General features: G+C 39.6%; 1 long non-coding RNA gene across 1 annotated transcript; it reads left to right on the forward strand.

Moving 5' to 3' along the window:
- Positions 1-599: 599 nt before the first annotated feature.
- Positions 600-13,979, forward strand: LOC144988300 (uncharacterized). Its single transcript, XR_013652159.1, has 3 exons — positions 600-1,168; positions 5,375-5,743; positions 11,952-13,979. It is a non-coding gene; the product is annotated as an uncharacterized LOC144988300 (long non-coding RNA).
- Positions 13,980-14,228: the final 249 nt, after the last annotated feature.

Here is a 14,228-nt window from a genome sequence, read left to right on the forward strand (position 1 = left end):
TTTTGTAGCTCCAACATTACAGCCATTCCTGCAAGGACAAAACAACAAAGAAATCCTTAGTTTATTATCATATAAAATAAAATTTAATATTACATAATATTAGACATTACAACTCTAACATCTACAAAAATCTAAAAAGACATTGATCCGATAAAAACAGGTGTCATTGATCTTTTTATGAAAACTGGATGTTTAAATTCTGTTTATTTCTTCTCAACATTAAATAAACTGATATTTTTTCTTTTTATTGAACAAGCCTTATATAGAAAAAACAGAAACAAGAAACAGTGAAAACTGTTTGCATTTATTTTGTTAAATGTCGTTTAAATATTGAAATTGAGGAGACCTCTCTTGTTTTATCCGCTTTATTTAGCAATTATAGCCTTTCTTTGTTATTGACTTTTTTTGTTCACTTTAAAGATTCCTTTATCCATTACTATAGTTTAGGAAAAGTTTAAACAAATGTGTTTAAGTCTAGTTAGTCTGAGATGCATTTTGAAGTCAAATCTTAAGACTATAATTACTTACAGTGTGATGACGTCATAGCAGCTCTCAAATACTTTATCAAAACGTTTTTTTTTTCCATGTAGATTTACTTTTCCTTGATAGTTCATGAATTGAAGCTGTTTTAAAAAATACTGAAAGCGTTTTGAACCATCTTAAGGTCCAGTTAAGCTTTTCTTATGTCTCTTTATTAATAAAGTTTCTGCAGGTAACCCGGAAGTAAACAGCACGAGACCCAGCAGCGTTAGCTTGTTAGCAGGCTAGCAGCGTTAGCTTGTGTTGAGAGGACGGTGGTGTTTTGTTGGGACGTTTGTGAGGTTTTTGGACAGAAAGTACGATACGTGGTTCGTGTGGGAACTCTCAGCATTTTCCAAAGTGTCGTAAATGAGTGAAGAAGTGTTGAACGGAAAGACAACGTGGATTGCTGTGATTGTGAGACTAGCAGATGATCGATCGGAGCTGCAGTGAAGAGGACGGCGGTGTTTGTGGGAGTTGGAGCTGAAGATCGGAGCAGGAACCATGTCTTCAGAACTTCAGGAAGGTTCTGTCAGAGAACAACTTTCTGCTGCTGAAGGAACCATCGTCCAGAACGAGGAGGAGCTCTGTCGTCAGCGCAGACTGCTGGATAGCAGCTGGAACCCGCAGCTTCAGCTACACATAGTCGGTACGTTCACTGATGCAGAATAGATCCATGAACGTCTTTGTTTCCCTCTTCTGAGCTGCTGTCTGCATCTAGATAGCAGCTGTGCTGCTGGATTATAGCTCCAATCATGCCGTGTTAGTTTCACAGTTATAGCTGAGGTTTGGGAGCAGTGTTGCCAGATAGTGTGAACGTTTTCCAGCCCAAAACAAGTCATCTGAAGTCCGACAGACCCAGCAAAAAACCGCACCGTCTATCTATGACCGAACCAGTGACGTGCAGTCAGGAGAGGCAGGTGAGGCACAGCCTCACCTGTCATTATGGGAAGAAAAGAGAAAAAATAAATTCAATTATTATATTTAATCAGTAAGTTGTGCTTTGCGGTCATTTTCCATTTAAATGTACCATTTTTGGGTGTTTTTTCTTTTCAAAATCGCTGAATTCCCGCATTTGCCGTTCAGATACTAAGTGACCTGCGATGAGGCACCAGCCCGCTGAGCCTCACCTTGGATTGCGCAATACCTATGCAGTCAGACGGTACTGCTGTCTCTCTGTATGTCGGTTCAATCACTTGTACTATATGAGCTGAGTTTAAATAATTTAGCAGATGTATATGATGCACAGTGCTTGTTTTTATAAATAACTGTATGTGAGGGACGTGTTTCTTGTGCTGAGCGCTAAACGACGGCGAAAAAGCCGCTGGGTGAGGCCAGACATTCTCGTGCCTCATGTTGCAGTTCTCGTGCCTCATGTTAGGGGGCGCCGGTGAGCCCTGAGATTATGACGCTAAAAATACTAGAAGAAGTGATAGCAAGCGGCAAGTCATTTTCTTCAGAAGGAGCGGCGTATGGACTTTATTTACAACTAAAGGTAAGACGATAATAACGTTTGTGCTTTTTTCTATGCTGCAGTTTGTATATGAAAAAAAACATGTTGAAATTATATTTTAAACAAAACGTTAACTGTTGTCAATCAAATGGTGAATAAGTTACTCAGTTATTTATACTCATGGTTCATATGTTTGTAAATCTGACTGATGACGTCAGTGCCTCACCAGCCATTAACCTCACCGCACGTCACTGGACCGAACCACCATTCATGTCTTAACGCCTTTATCGTGTTTAAGAAATTTGTGCTTCTAAATTAATAGCGCAGCGTTTTTCAACCAGTAATGCCGGTTTTACACTAATTTACTCCCTGAACATTTTTTTTCAAATGTCACACAAACTCAGTCGCCCAGGGAGGCTGAATCCAAAATCGCTTTAGGTTTTCGGCTGAACAAGATAAACATTTACTGAACACACTAAAGATAAACTTTTAAAACATTAATATGAATAAAAATAGACACGAATATTAATCCAGAATAAATCAAGGTAAACCTTAAATAACACATTATTTTGCTCTCCATAAAAATAAATTCTGTCAAAATTATACAAATATAAACATGCAGCAGAACAAAACAAACAAAGCCTGGAAATATTAATGTAGGTGCCATGAATTAAGTGTGGTCTTTATTATTTTAAATTAATAATAATTAATAAGAAATCAATCACATCATCCTGTTTTCTTTGCTCTTTTGTCATTTTGTCATTTAGCTGGACATCATTATTAACAATAATTTCATTTCTGCTTGGTGTGTGATGTCCTGTGTGTGTCTTTGAGAAACGTATGAGAGGGATTTGATTATTTTCTTTTTTTTAAACTTTTATTGTAAATTGCACTTATAGGTATTATAAAACATAAAAAACTAACTCATAGAACTCATTAGTGGGATTAATCCAAAATATTTGGCAACAATATTTTACTCCATGGGTTGAACAAAAAGATTGCATAAAAATGTGAAAAACTAAAGCATTTTTTTAAAAGAATCTGTTATTCGTTGCTTCAAACTACATAGTAGGGTTGTGCCATCACACAACCCTACTATGTAGGGTTGTGTCACGTGACTGACATCCCGATGGAGAGACCACCATCGTGACGCCACGCCCCCGCCACGTTGCGTGTCGACCCCATAAGCCGCGGTTACATGTGCAAAATATCTTGATGGGATCAATGGTCGGATTATAATCCAACCGTGTACATGGGCCCAGAAAAATGTTTTCAGAATATAAAAACGTTCACTAAAGTCACACTTTCCGTCGGAATAAATCATTCGCACATGCGCAGTAGGGTTTGAAAACCGGAAGAACATAAATTCCGCCGAGCGGCTTTTTTTTTCAAACTTTATTGAATGTAACAATTCAATACAAAACAATGTTAAACAGTGCCGAGCGGCTATATACATTGACATGTCAGCTCGGTAATATACGAGACGATCTTCTAAACGTGCCTTTAATAATGTTACGGTTATTATGAAACACCTGTTTGCTCATCATTTTAATTTTAATCCGTGTGGTCAGTGCTTTTTCTGAACGAAGCCAGGATTAGGAGTATGCTAACACGGGTTAACAACATTAGCTTTGGGTGGTGCTGCTTGCTGGCTGCACGTAAACATGTAAGAATAACATCAGCCTTTATTTAGTCGGGACACGACTGGAAACACAAATCCGCGTGATTGTTTGAATGTTTTCTAAGGACTGAGACATTTCTGCTTTGAAGCTCAAACCGCTGTGTGTGCTGACGATCCGAGCTGTGCTCAGACACACACTTTTAGACCCGGTTCTGAGTTCGGTTGCATGTACCCCTAGAGCTGCGGGACGGATCGCAGTCTTAAATCTCCCACACATACCGCTCATGTACCCCCCCCCCCCCCCCCTTCCCATCAAACACAAAGCTGTAAGTCCGCACTCCGCCGGTCCACTTCACTAGTGAAGTGCGGAGCGGACTACTTCTTTTCTATTTTGTTTGTTACTTTTTTTGTTAAAGTCACTTCCCTCAGTCTATACTGGATCATCGCGGATTAGTCATTAGTTGGGAAATAAAATGAAAAAAGCAAAAAAACGAATAGCAGTCATATAAGAACGAAAAATGTAAAAATACCCCCCCCCCCCCCCCCCCCCCCGACGATGTCATCGTCCATCCCGATGGTTGACAGCAAACATCGTCAACGGCCAATTTAAGGGACATCGCCCAACCCTACTACATAGAGATAGTTTATTATTTGTGTAACCATATTAGGAGAACACTTATCGCCATTTATGCCTCCTTTTGCGGTTAGCATACCGCAATGACCTGATACCATGATGATGATAAATTTGCAGTTAATCATGCAGGCCTAAGTTAAAGCAAAAATGAATACACGCTGCAAAAACTACTACATCTATTATTTTGTATGAGCACAGTGATTTTTAAGAATAGCACCAAGTCTTCTAGACATGGAATGAACAAGTTACAGATATATTGCAACATCTCTCTTTATCTATTCTTCAAGAAAAACCTATTTTAGAGCCTGGATGGAGAGTGATGCTCAACTTGTTCTTCAGAATTCCCCACAGGTGTTGGATAGGGTTCAGATCAGGAGACATACTTGGCCGTTCAATCACCTTCACCCTGTTCTTCTGCAGAAAATACAGCAGTAGCTTTAGGAGTGTGTTTTGGATCATTGTCGTGTTGGAAAAGTGCTCAATGACCAATGAAGTAATGGCAGCATCTTCTTCTTCAGTATAGAGCACTACATTGTTGACTTCGTGATCCCATCAATGAAATGCAGCTCCCCCACACCAGCAGCACTCATGCAGCCCCACACCAGGACACTGCCACCACCATGTTTCACTGTAGGCACCATGCATTTATCTTTGAAATCCTCAGCTTTACGACACCATTCGGTTTTAAAAGCATTAGTTCCAAAAAAGGGGTTATTTTTGTCTCGTCACTCCAGAGTTTTGAGTCCCAGTAGTCTCATTTTTATCTGCATGGGCCGTAGCTAATTCTATGTGTGTGTTTTTTGTGTACAGGCTTTAGGAGACTCATTTTTGCAACCTTCCAGCTCACACTGGACAATCAAATCATTAAATATGTAAAGCTTTAGTAAGCTTTTTAATGGCTATTTTATCATATTAAACCATTTATTTTTATTTTTTAAAATTATTTATTCAATTACCATTTTAAATAATGATTGACACATTTATTGAATAATGTATTGGCGTATATATTCATTTCAATTAGACTCTTCCAGTCCTCCAGACTCCTCAGACATTTTGTCCAATGATCTCAGAGTTTATTGATGCTTGACAAAACCCAAAAGTCCTGGAAATGTATAAAAGGCTCCTTGTTGTGTTTGTGTCCCTGCAGTTCTGCCCCAGCATTGGATGACTGAAGAGGAAGATCTCTGCAACCAGCAGAGGAACTTTAGAGTGAAACAGGAGGAACCAGAACCTCCAAAGATTAAAGAGGAACAGGAGGAACCAGAACCTCCACAGATTAAAGAGGAACAGGAGGAACCAGAACCTCCACAGATTAAAGAGGAACCAGGGGAACGCTGCATCAGTCAGGATGAAGAAGGAAACAAACATGAAAAATCCACATCAACTACAGATGAAGAGACAGACCCACAGAACAGAGATCAGAGGAAGAGAATAGACAGAAGTCATGTCCAAAGTGTGGACAGCTCTCGCATGTCAGCAGGTCCGTGTGACTCTGAGCTTCAGCTCCACGCTGTCGGTATGTTCACTTCAACAAAGGTCATAAGGGTTCGCTGTTACTGTGACCCCGCCCACCTTTATAAATACAGCTAGGTTACGTCATCCATGATCAACACTGACCGACAGAGGCCAACAACAAGTATCTAGAGCAGCAGAAGTTCACAACAAATTTGCTTCTGAGTCGTGGGCGGGACTGTTGACATGGACCAAGCCTGAACTGAGTCTTAGCAGGAAGCTCAGCAGGGTCTGAGTTGACGAGATCCAGACACGGTGCTGGATTGTTTCTCTTTTTATCCTCAGCAGTATTATGCTGCTGAGTTTGGTTGTTTTAGTTTTTCTTTTCTTCCTTTAAACTGCCGCTATTGTCGGTTTCTAGTAAGCCTACTTTACCTCTAGGTTGGCGTTCTTGTTTTTGTTACTGTCCATCCATTTTCTTAGCCCACTATTTCCAGTTTGGGTCACGGCTACTGATGGGCGAAGGTTGGGTTGGGGGACGCCTGCCTCGGGAGGCTTGCTGGCGAGCAGATGGGAGAGCAGTGGCTGTCCCTTTGGTAGATTGTTCACATGATCAGCTTTTGTCGTCTGGCAACAACAAAATGCGCCTGGAGCTCGCCGTTGTATTTATCTGTTTTTTATTCAACAGAACTATGTTAAGAAGTTCACTTTCCTGCTATGGGATCCAATATCCTAAACAGTTTGATTCTTTTTTAGTTTCTTAAATGAGCCTCAATACACATGTTCACTTTGTTGTATCGATGTTTCTGGGCTGTATATGCCTGTGACCATGTGACGTATTTTTGACAGTAAGTTTGTGTTGTTCTGGAGTGTTGACTCCAGAACAACACAAGTACTTCAGTCCTCTTTCTTCACCAATGCTCCTTGTTACCTCACTGTTCCACTTGAGTTCCTCTCTTTTGCACACAGATACTTTTGTTTTGCTATGGCTGCCCTGCATTCATCTCCATCCACCTCTGTAGGTGTTTCTCCACCTGGTTTCACTACAGATCACAATATCTTTGCAACCACGGGGAGATTCCTGTCTAATCTCATTTGTCAGTCCGTCCATCACCACAGCAAACAAAAAGGAGGTCAAAGCTGATCCTTGCTATAGTCCCACCTCCACCTTGTGCTCCTGTCATACTTAACAACACATTTTCAGCTCTCGTATATGTCCTGCTCGCCCCCAGCTTACTTCTCTGCCACTCCAGACTTCCTCATATTAACCACAGTTCCTCCCTCTTTAGTGTTTTAGATCTACTCCGGATCCGAGGTCGACAACCTGGGACATGCGTGCTGCAGTAAGCACTTAGCTCTTCATGAAATAAATAACTCATTCTGAAAAACAGCAACATGAAATAAAAAACAAAGCTACTTTGGAAAATATTGATTTTGAAATCCAAGGTTCTGAAAAAAGATGTAGTATTATAATAATAGTCCACATGATTAAAATGAATATTTTAAAATGCTGTTTTAAAATAATAAACAGGGTTTTAAAGCAAAATGAAATATATTGAATAACATAATGGCTAATTTAAAATCTGTCTGCAGGTTTTTCACAATTTGATGATCTTTTTACATATTTATGAGAAATTTATTGGTTGATTGTGTGATTCCACACGGTTATTTATTGATTAAAATATTTATTTATTTAATTATGAACAGTATAGGACTTCATACATTCATGCAGCGTCGTTACTCTGACCCCGCCCACCTACACAAATACTGCCATTGTTTTTGCATTTTAGATGCAACAAAAGCACCTTGACAGAATGAACTTACACTAAGTCAGGGGTGTCCAAAGTTTTTTTGGTGAGGGCCAAATACGGAAAAATGAGCAAAGGTCCGGGCCGCACACAAAAGGTGACATATTGACACATGATTACTGTGTATTTCTAACTCACCTATAATGTGAAGAACATTGCTCTCAGTGGGAGCAGTGATGCTGATCTGTGCCACATAAAACAAGAGCACGTCAAAATGAAACATTCACTCAGACAATCATTCCAACCAGGCAGTTCAGAACGGTTTTATTGAGCAGCTGAAGCCAGCAGATCTTTACATACGTAGCCGTTAGTGTGGTTGACTGGCAGAGTGCACGATTTTGTAGATTATAAAGAGTTGACTGTTTTCTCAGAAAAGTAGACCCAAAAAAAGGGCTTATGGATGACCGAGGACAATTTTAACATTAAACGCACACAATTTAAAAAGCTTCATTTTACAATTACACTTTGTGACAAAATATGCAGCTATGAACAAAAAAAACTTCGAAAAACAAAACAACAAGTTCTTTTTTACATAAAGGAAATACTTTTTAATAGTTCAGAATGCTATTTATTAAAATGCTCCGTCCTCCGAACACACAATATATCGACCCCCCCGCACCTCCGCTCCGTGCTCACACACCCATCTCCACCTGCACGAGTTCCTACCCCTTTCTCTCTCGTGGCACGCCGGGCGCTCAGCACACACCCACTCCGCAACACACTTTTCTGTGACCGACTCCATCTAGTGTTGAAACTGAGAAGTGCAACAGCGCCACGTGCGGGCCAAATTCAATTATATTTTCAAAATTTGCTGCGGGCCAATAAAAACAGACCCGCGGGCCGCAGTTTGCCCGCGGGCCGTAGTTTGGATACCCCTGCACTAAGTCATAAGCCCTGTCTCATAATTTGACAAAAGATAAATAAACCAAAATAACTTATTCTTCCGTTTTAATGGTTGTGAAGATTTTGAATAATTGTTGGTATTTTGTTCTGATGTATCCAATCCTATTGCTGTAGGTATGATATACCACAAATGCGGTACTTTTGGTTTTTAAACAAAGAAAGTATTTCAACTTTGACCTATTTTCCTTGTGTTGATAATGATGAAGATAGATGAAGAGACACTTCTTGTCCTCAGAACGTGAAGGTTTATTGTCTTATATGCCAACTGTCCACGGTGGGCAAATTACCGTATAGATACATATATATGTATATATTTACAGAACTCGTAGATGGTGGTGCTGTTGACACGTAGACCAAAGTTCCCTCACCTTAGCCATGGTAAATTTAAGTGGTCTATGATCCACATATTCAATGACAGAATGTCCATTAAGCGAAATAGGAAATGTTGAGTTGCCAAAGACAGAGAAAGCAACTCGCGGTCAAAAACACTGTTCTTGTGTTCCTGACTCTGAAACTTGCGGCAAAAAAAACCCACAAGAGTCTGCAAGAGGCACAATGTCCACCACTTGCTGCTCTACAAAAGTACAAACCGCTATGTCTGAAGCGGGTTGTAGTCAGTGCAATCTCAGCATCTACGCCTGGAGCACTTGGAGAGCAGCCGTTGCTAAGGCTGACTTAGCTTCATCAAATGCAGCAACGCAGTCTGGTGTCCAATCCACAGGGTCTGTGGTTTTCTTGGAACACAAGGCATCATAAAGCAACTGTAACAGGTGGGCAGCCCTGAGAATGAACAGCTTATAGAAGTTCACCATCCCCAATAACTCCTGCAGGGACTTGACCACCACTGGATGGGGGGAATTTTGCTATGGCCTAGACTTTGGTGGGCAGCGAAACTGCACCCTGCCAAGATTTGATTGCCCAAAAAATCAATCGCAGTCAAACCAAACTGGCATTTGGCCGAGTTAACAATAGGGGTGTGACGATGACCTCATCACCGCATCACCACACTGTTTTTTTTTATAAAGTTCTGCATATGGTGCGTGAATCGAACTATAATCGCACTATAAAAACACATTCATCTTTGCTGATAATTAATAAAATAAATAAAGCTGCGGTTGCAGGAGCAAAATATCTTGATCGGATCATTGGTCAGATTAGAATTCAACCGTGTACATGGTTCCAGAAAAACGTTTTCAGAATATAACAAACGTTCAAACGTGCTTTTAATAATGTTATGGCTATTATGAAGCGCCTGTTCCTTCATCATTTTATGTTTAATCCACGTGGTCAGCGCTTTGTCTGTTGAAGAATGGAGCCATAAATGAAGCCAGGATTCGCGGGATGCTAACATGGGCTAACAACATTAGCTTTGGGTGGTCCTGCAATCTTCATCCTGGCTGCACGTTAACATGCGGGCATAACATCAGCCTTTATTTAGTCGGGACACGACTCGAAAAACAAATCCACTTGATTGTTTGAACGGTTTCTAAGGACTGAGCGACATTTCTGCTTTGAAGCTCAAACCGCAGATAGTCTCCCATAAGTATTGCCCCCAATTCCACAGTTAGAAACCTTGGGGTTTTATTTGACCAGGATTTATCATTTAAGGCTCACATATCTCAGGCTTGTAGAACTGCCTTTTTCACCAACGGAATATTGCTAAGATCAGAAATATAAATCTAAGAGTGATGCAGAAAAACTCATCCATGCGTTTGCTACGTCTAGACTGGATTACTGTAACTCTTTGTTAGCAGCGTGTCCTAAGAGTTCCTTTAGAAATTTCCAGCTTGTTCAGAACGCAGCAGCTAGATTGTTAGCAGGAACTAGCAGAACAGATCACATCACTCCTGTGTTAGTTTAGCTCCATTGGCTCCCAGTTGAATCTAGAATCAAGTTCAAGATCCTCCTGTTAACCTATAAGGTATGGCTATATATCCTATATAAAGGACCTCATAGTCCCTTACCATCCAATGAGAACACTTTGCTCGCAAAATGCAGGACTGCTTGTGGTTCCTACAATTAGTAAAAGTACGGTTGGAGGTAGAGCGTTTAGCCACCAAGCCCCTGTCTTATGGAATAAACTCCAAGCTCATGTAAGAGAGGCCGACACAGTTTCTACATTCAAAGTTAGACTGAAAACATTCCTCTTTGGACAGGCTTATTATCAGACTAGTTAGTATTTAGAGATTATTTAACTTAATGTCAATTTGTTTAAATTAAACTTAATAACAATGACTATTTGTTTTTAGTAGGCTGCTAGAAGTTGAAGCTTGGGTAACTATGGTGCTCTGGGGTTCTTTCCTCTTTTCTCATCTAGTTCTACTCCCCTTCTCTTTTCTACTCTCCTTCTGTTCTCTATTCTTGATCATTATTCATCATTTAGTTCTCCATGCCTCTTTTTGGTGCAGTGCGATTCATGTACTGTACCTCTTTCCCTCTCCCCTCCTGGGGGGTGGGAGTGCTTCCAGATTCTAGTTGGCTCATTCTTGCCCCTGTTCCTGACCGTGTACCTCATCTCTGGCTCGTCTCTGCTGCTGCTCCTACACCTTGCTGTGGATCCTGTCTCCGGCTCAACTCCGTGCCCCCGGCTATCCCCCCAACTCCGGCTGGATGAAGTTCGTCTGCTGGACTTTAAATGTATAGCTGTAGCTTTAGATAAGTTAGTTATTCTCTAAGAGTTCTGTTAAATCGCCTGTCCGTCCTGGGGGAGGATCCCTCCTTCGTGTGGGCCCCCTTTGAGGTTTCTTCATTTTTTCATTTTTGTATTTTTCCTTACCGCGAAGGGGGGTCTAAGGGCAGGGATGTCGAGTTTGGCTTAGTCAGTTTGTTAGTTCATTTTAGTATTTTCCTATTGAATTCTATGTATTCATGATCCTTTTGATCTTATGTTTAACTTTTTCAACTACCGATATGAAGCCAATCGAGACGACTTTTGTTGTAAATTTGGGCTATACAAGTAAAATTTAATTGATTTGAATTGAATTGACTGAATCACTAAGTGCAATAAACAATAACTCCAAATGTGCAATAATTCTTTGAACGGACTGGGACGCTGCAATATTTTTCATGTACCTTGTGCTTTTGTTGTCTAATTTTAACTTTATTCTATTTATTTTTCTATTTTTTTGTCCTTTTTTATTTACCCTGACATGAGCGATGCTAAAGAAAAATTCCAATGTACCTCATGTGTAAACGGCAATAAAACCTAGAGTCTTGAATCTGAGTATACAGTTAGATGACATTAAAGACCTGTTTGTACCATTTATGAATTATTTATCTGCAATTTCATTTCCTTAAATAAAGAAAATATTATTTTCTATCTTTAGCTGCTTCAGACTACAGATTATTGACTGAAAAAGCTCTACTGATAGGGGGAGGTGTAGGGGGGGCTTTTTCAGCACAGTTTTATACTGTTGTGCTAAAGGAACAAGAAACTTATTTTAAAAAATTAAAAGTTTTTATTGTGCATATTCTGAATGACATATTTAAAATCATATTGGTACTTAACAATACGTAAAGTCACCATAATATATAAAAGGGCCTCTTCTTGTGTCCCTGCAGCCCTCCCCCAGTGTTGGATGACTAAAGAGGAAGATCTCTGCATCCAGCAGAGGAACTTCAGAGTAGAACATGAAGAACCGGAACGTCCTCAGACCAAAGAGGAGCAGGAGGAACCAGAACCTCCACAGATGAAAGTGGAACCAGGGGAACTCTTCATCTGTCAGGATAAAGATCAGCTTGATCTGAAGCAGGAGACTGATACCTTGATGGAGATTCCTTCTTATGAAGAAGATGAGAACAGTGAAGCAGATCTAAACAATCAGCAGAGCTTTAATGTAACTGATAGTCAGGATCAAGAAGGAAACCAACATGAACAATCAACATCAACTACAGATGAAGAGACAGAATCAACATCATCAACTACAGATGAAGAGACAGAATCAACATCAACTACAGATGAAGAGACAGACCCACAGAATAGAGATCAGAGGAAGAGAAGAGACAGAAGGCATGTCCAAAGTGTGGACAGTTCTCACATGTCAGAAGGTCAGTGTGACACTGATGTTGGAAAAAATCCCAAGAAGACAAATCTTGGTAAGAAATACAAAAAATTTCCACAAGAAAGACTTTCCTCTATCAAGTCTGGTAAAAACATAAGAATAATTACTAACCCATCTGACTACATGGAAACTGGGTCTGATGAAAAATGTTATATCTGTCAAGAATGTGATAAGAGCTTTTGTAACATATCTAAGTTCAGAATTCACAAAAGAATCCATGCAAAAGATAAGCGATTTTCTTGTAAAAAATGTGATAAAAGTTTTAGTCACAGATCTCGTTTCAAAACCCACATGAGAACTCACACAGGAGAGAAGCCTTTTTCTTGTAAAGAATGTAGTAAAAGCTTTAGTTGTGTATTTAGTCTCAAAAGACACATGAGAACTCACACAGGAGAGAAGCCTTTTTCTTGTAAAGAATGTAAAGAAAGTTTTAATCAAATATCTAATCTCAAAAGACACATGAGAACTCACACAGGAGAAAAGCCTTTTTCTTGTAATGAATGTAATAGAAGCTTTAGTCGTACATCTCATCTCAAAACACACATGAGAACTCACACAGGAGAAAAGCCTTTTTCTTGTAAAGAATGTAAAAAAAGTTTTCGTGATGTATCTAGTCTCCAAACACACATGAGAACTCACACAGGAGAAAAGCCTTTTTCTTGTAAAGAATGTAAAAAAAGTTTTCGAGATGTATCTAATCTCAAAAGACACTCGAGAATTTGTAAGAATCTTTCTTGACAATGTAAGTATTTGTAAATATTTTTCTGATAGATTTCTTTAAATAGGTTTTTAAATTATAATACCTTGATGTCTGTATTTATGCTACATTTTCTTGTTCTTGCTTTTTTACTTAATTCTAAGTCTTTTTTCCCTCTGCTGTCAGTTGCTATGGTGACAAACAAATTTCCCACATGTGGGATCAATAAAGTATCTCTGATTCTGATTTAGTGTAAACTCTAAATTCTAAACATTTCTGATGAGAGGTTGACCTCTCAACCTCTGTACCACAGCAGAAGACTTTATTTTACAGGGGAAAAAGTTCTGTATCTCAGAAAAATAAATATTTTAAAATACGTTTTTAACACTTCTGTGGTGAAACCCCAAAGTTCTAATGAACTCCATAGCAACCGGAGCTTTCATTTCATGTACACAGAGCCACAGGCTGATGGCCTCCATACCATATTGATGTAGTAACTTCATTAGAAAGAGGTACAAGTGAGTATTGAATGTGTAAAAATAAAAAAAACTTGTTGATTTGATATATGAATCACTACAGGAGGTTCTTTGTCCCAACAGCAGTTAGACTATAGAATGACACAGTTTCAGGACTGCTGAATCTGCTGCTGGATTTACTTATTTATTTATGAAGTGTACTTTTACTTCCCCCTACTTTTTATTACTAATTTAACCTTTACTGACTATTTTTTCTAACAGTATATAGCAGTTTTTCTAACTGCTGTATTTCTTGTTTGGCTGCTGTAACAACTGAATTTCCCTCCGGGGATCAATAAAGTCTTGTCTTGTCCTGCCCTGACTTTCTTTGGACAGCTTTTTTAGGTTTTCATCTTCTCTAAGCCACAAAAAAGCAACAAAGTATAGGATCAATAGATTTCAATCTATGTGTAATGATACTAGACAATGAGTTTCAATGCTGACAAAACATGTAAAACTTTTTTCACAAAACTCTGTGCCCGGTGGGGGGCGGTGAGGACTCCGTTAGTCGGGTGGTGGGGTACGGTGTCTGGATGGGGCGGGCTGGGGTGCATGTCGTCCGCGC

Source organism: Oryzias latipes, chromosome 2 (assembly GCF_053564925.1).
Source record: "Oryzias latipes strain Hd-rR chromosome 2, Olatipes_Hd-rR_3.1".
Classification (NCBI taxonomy): domain Eukaryota; kingdom Metazoa; phylum Chordata; class Actinopteri; order Beloniformes; family Adrianichthyidae; genus Oryzias; species Oryzias latipes.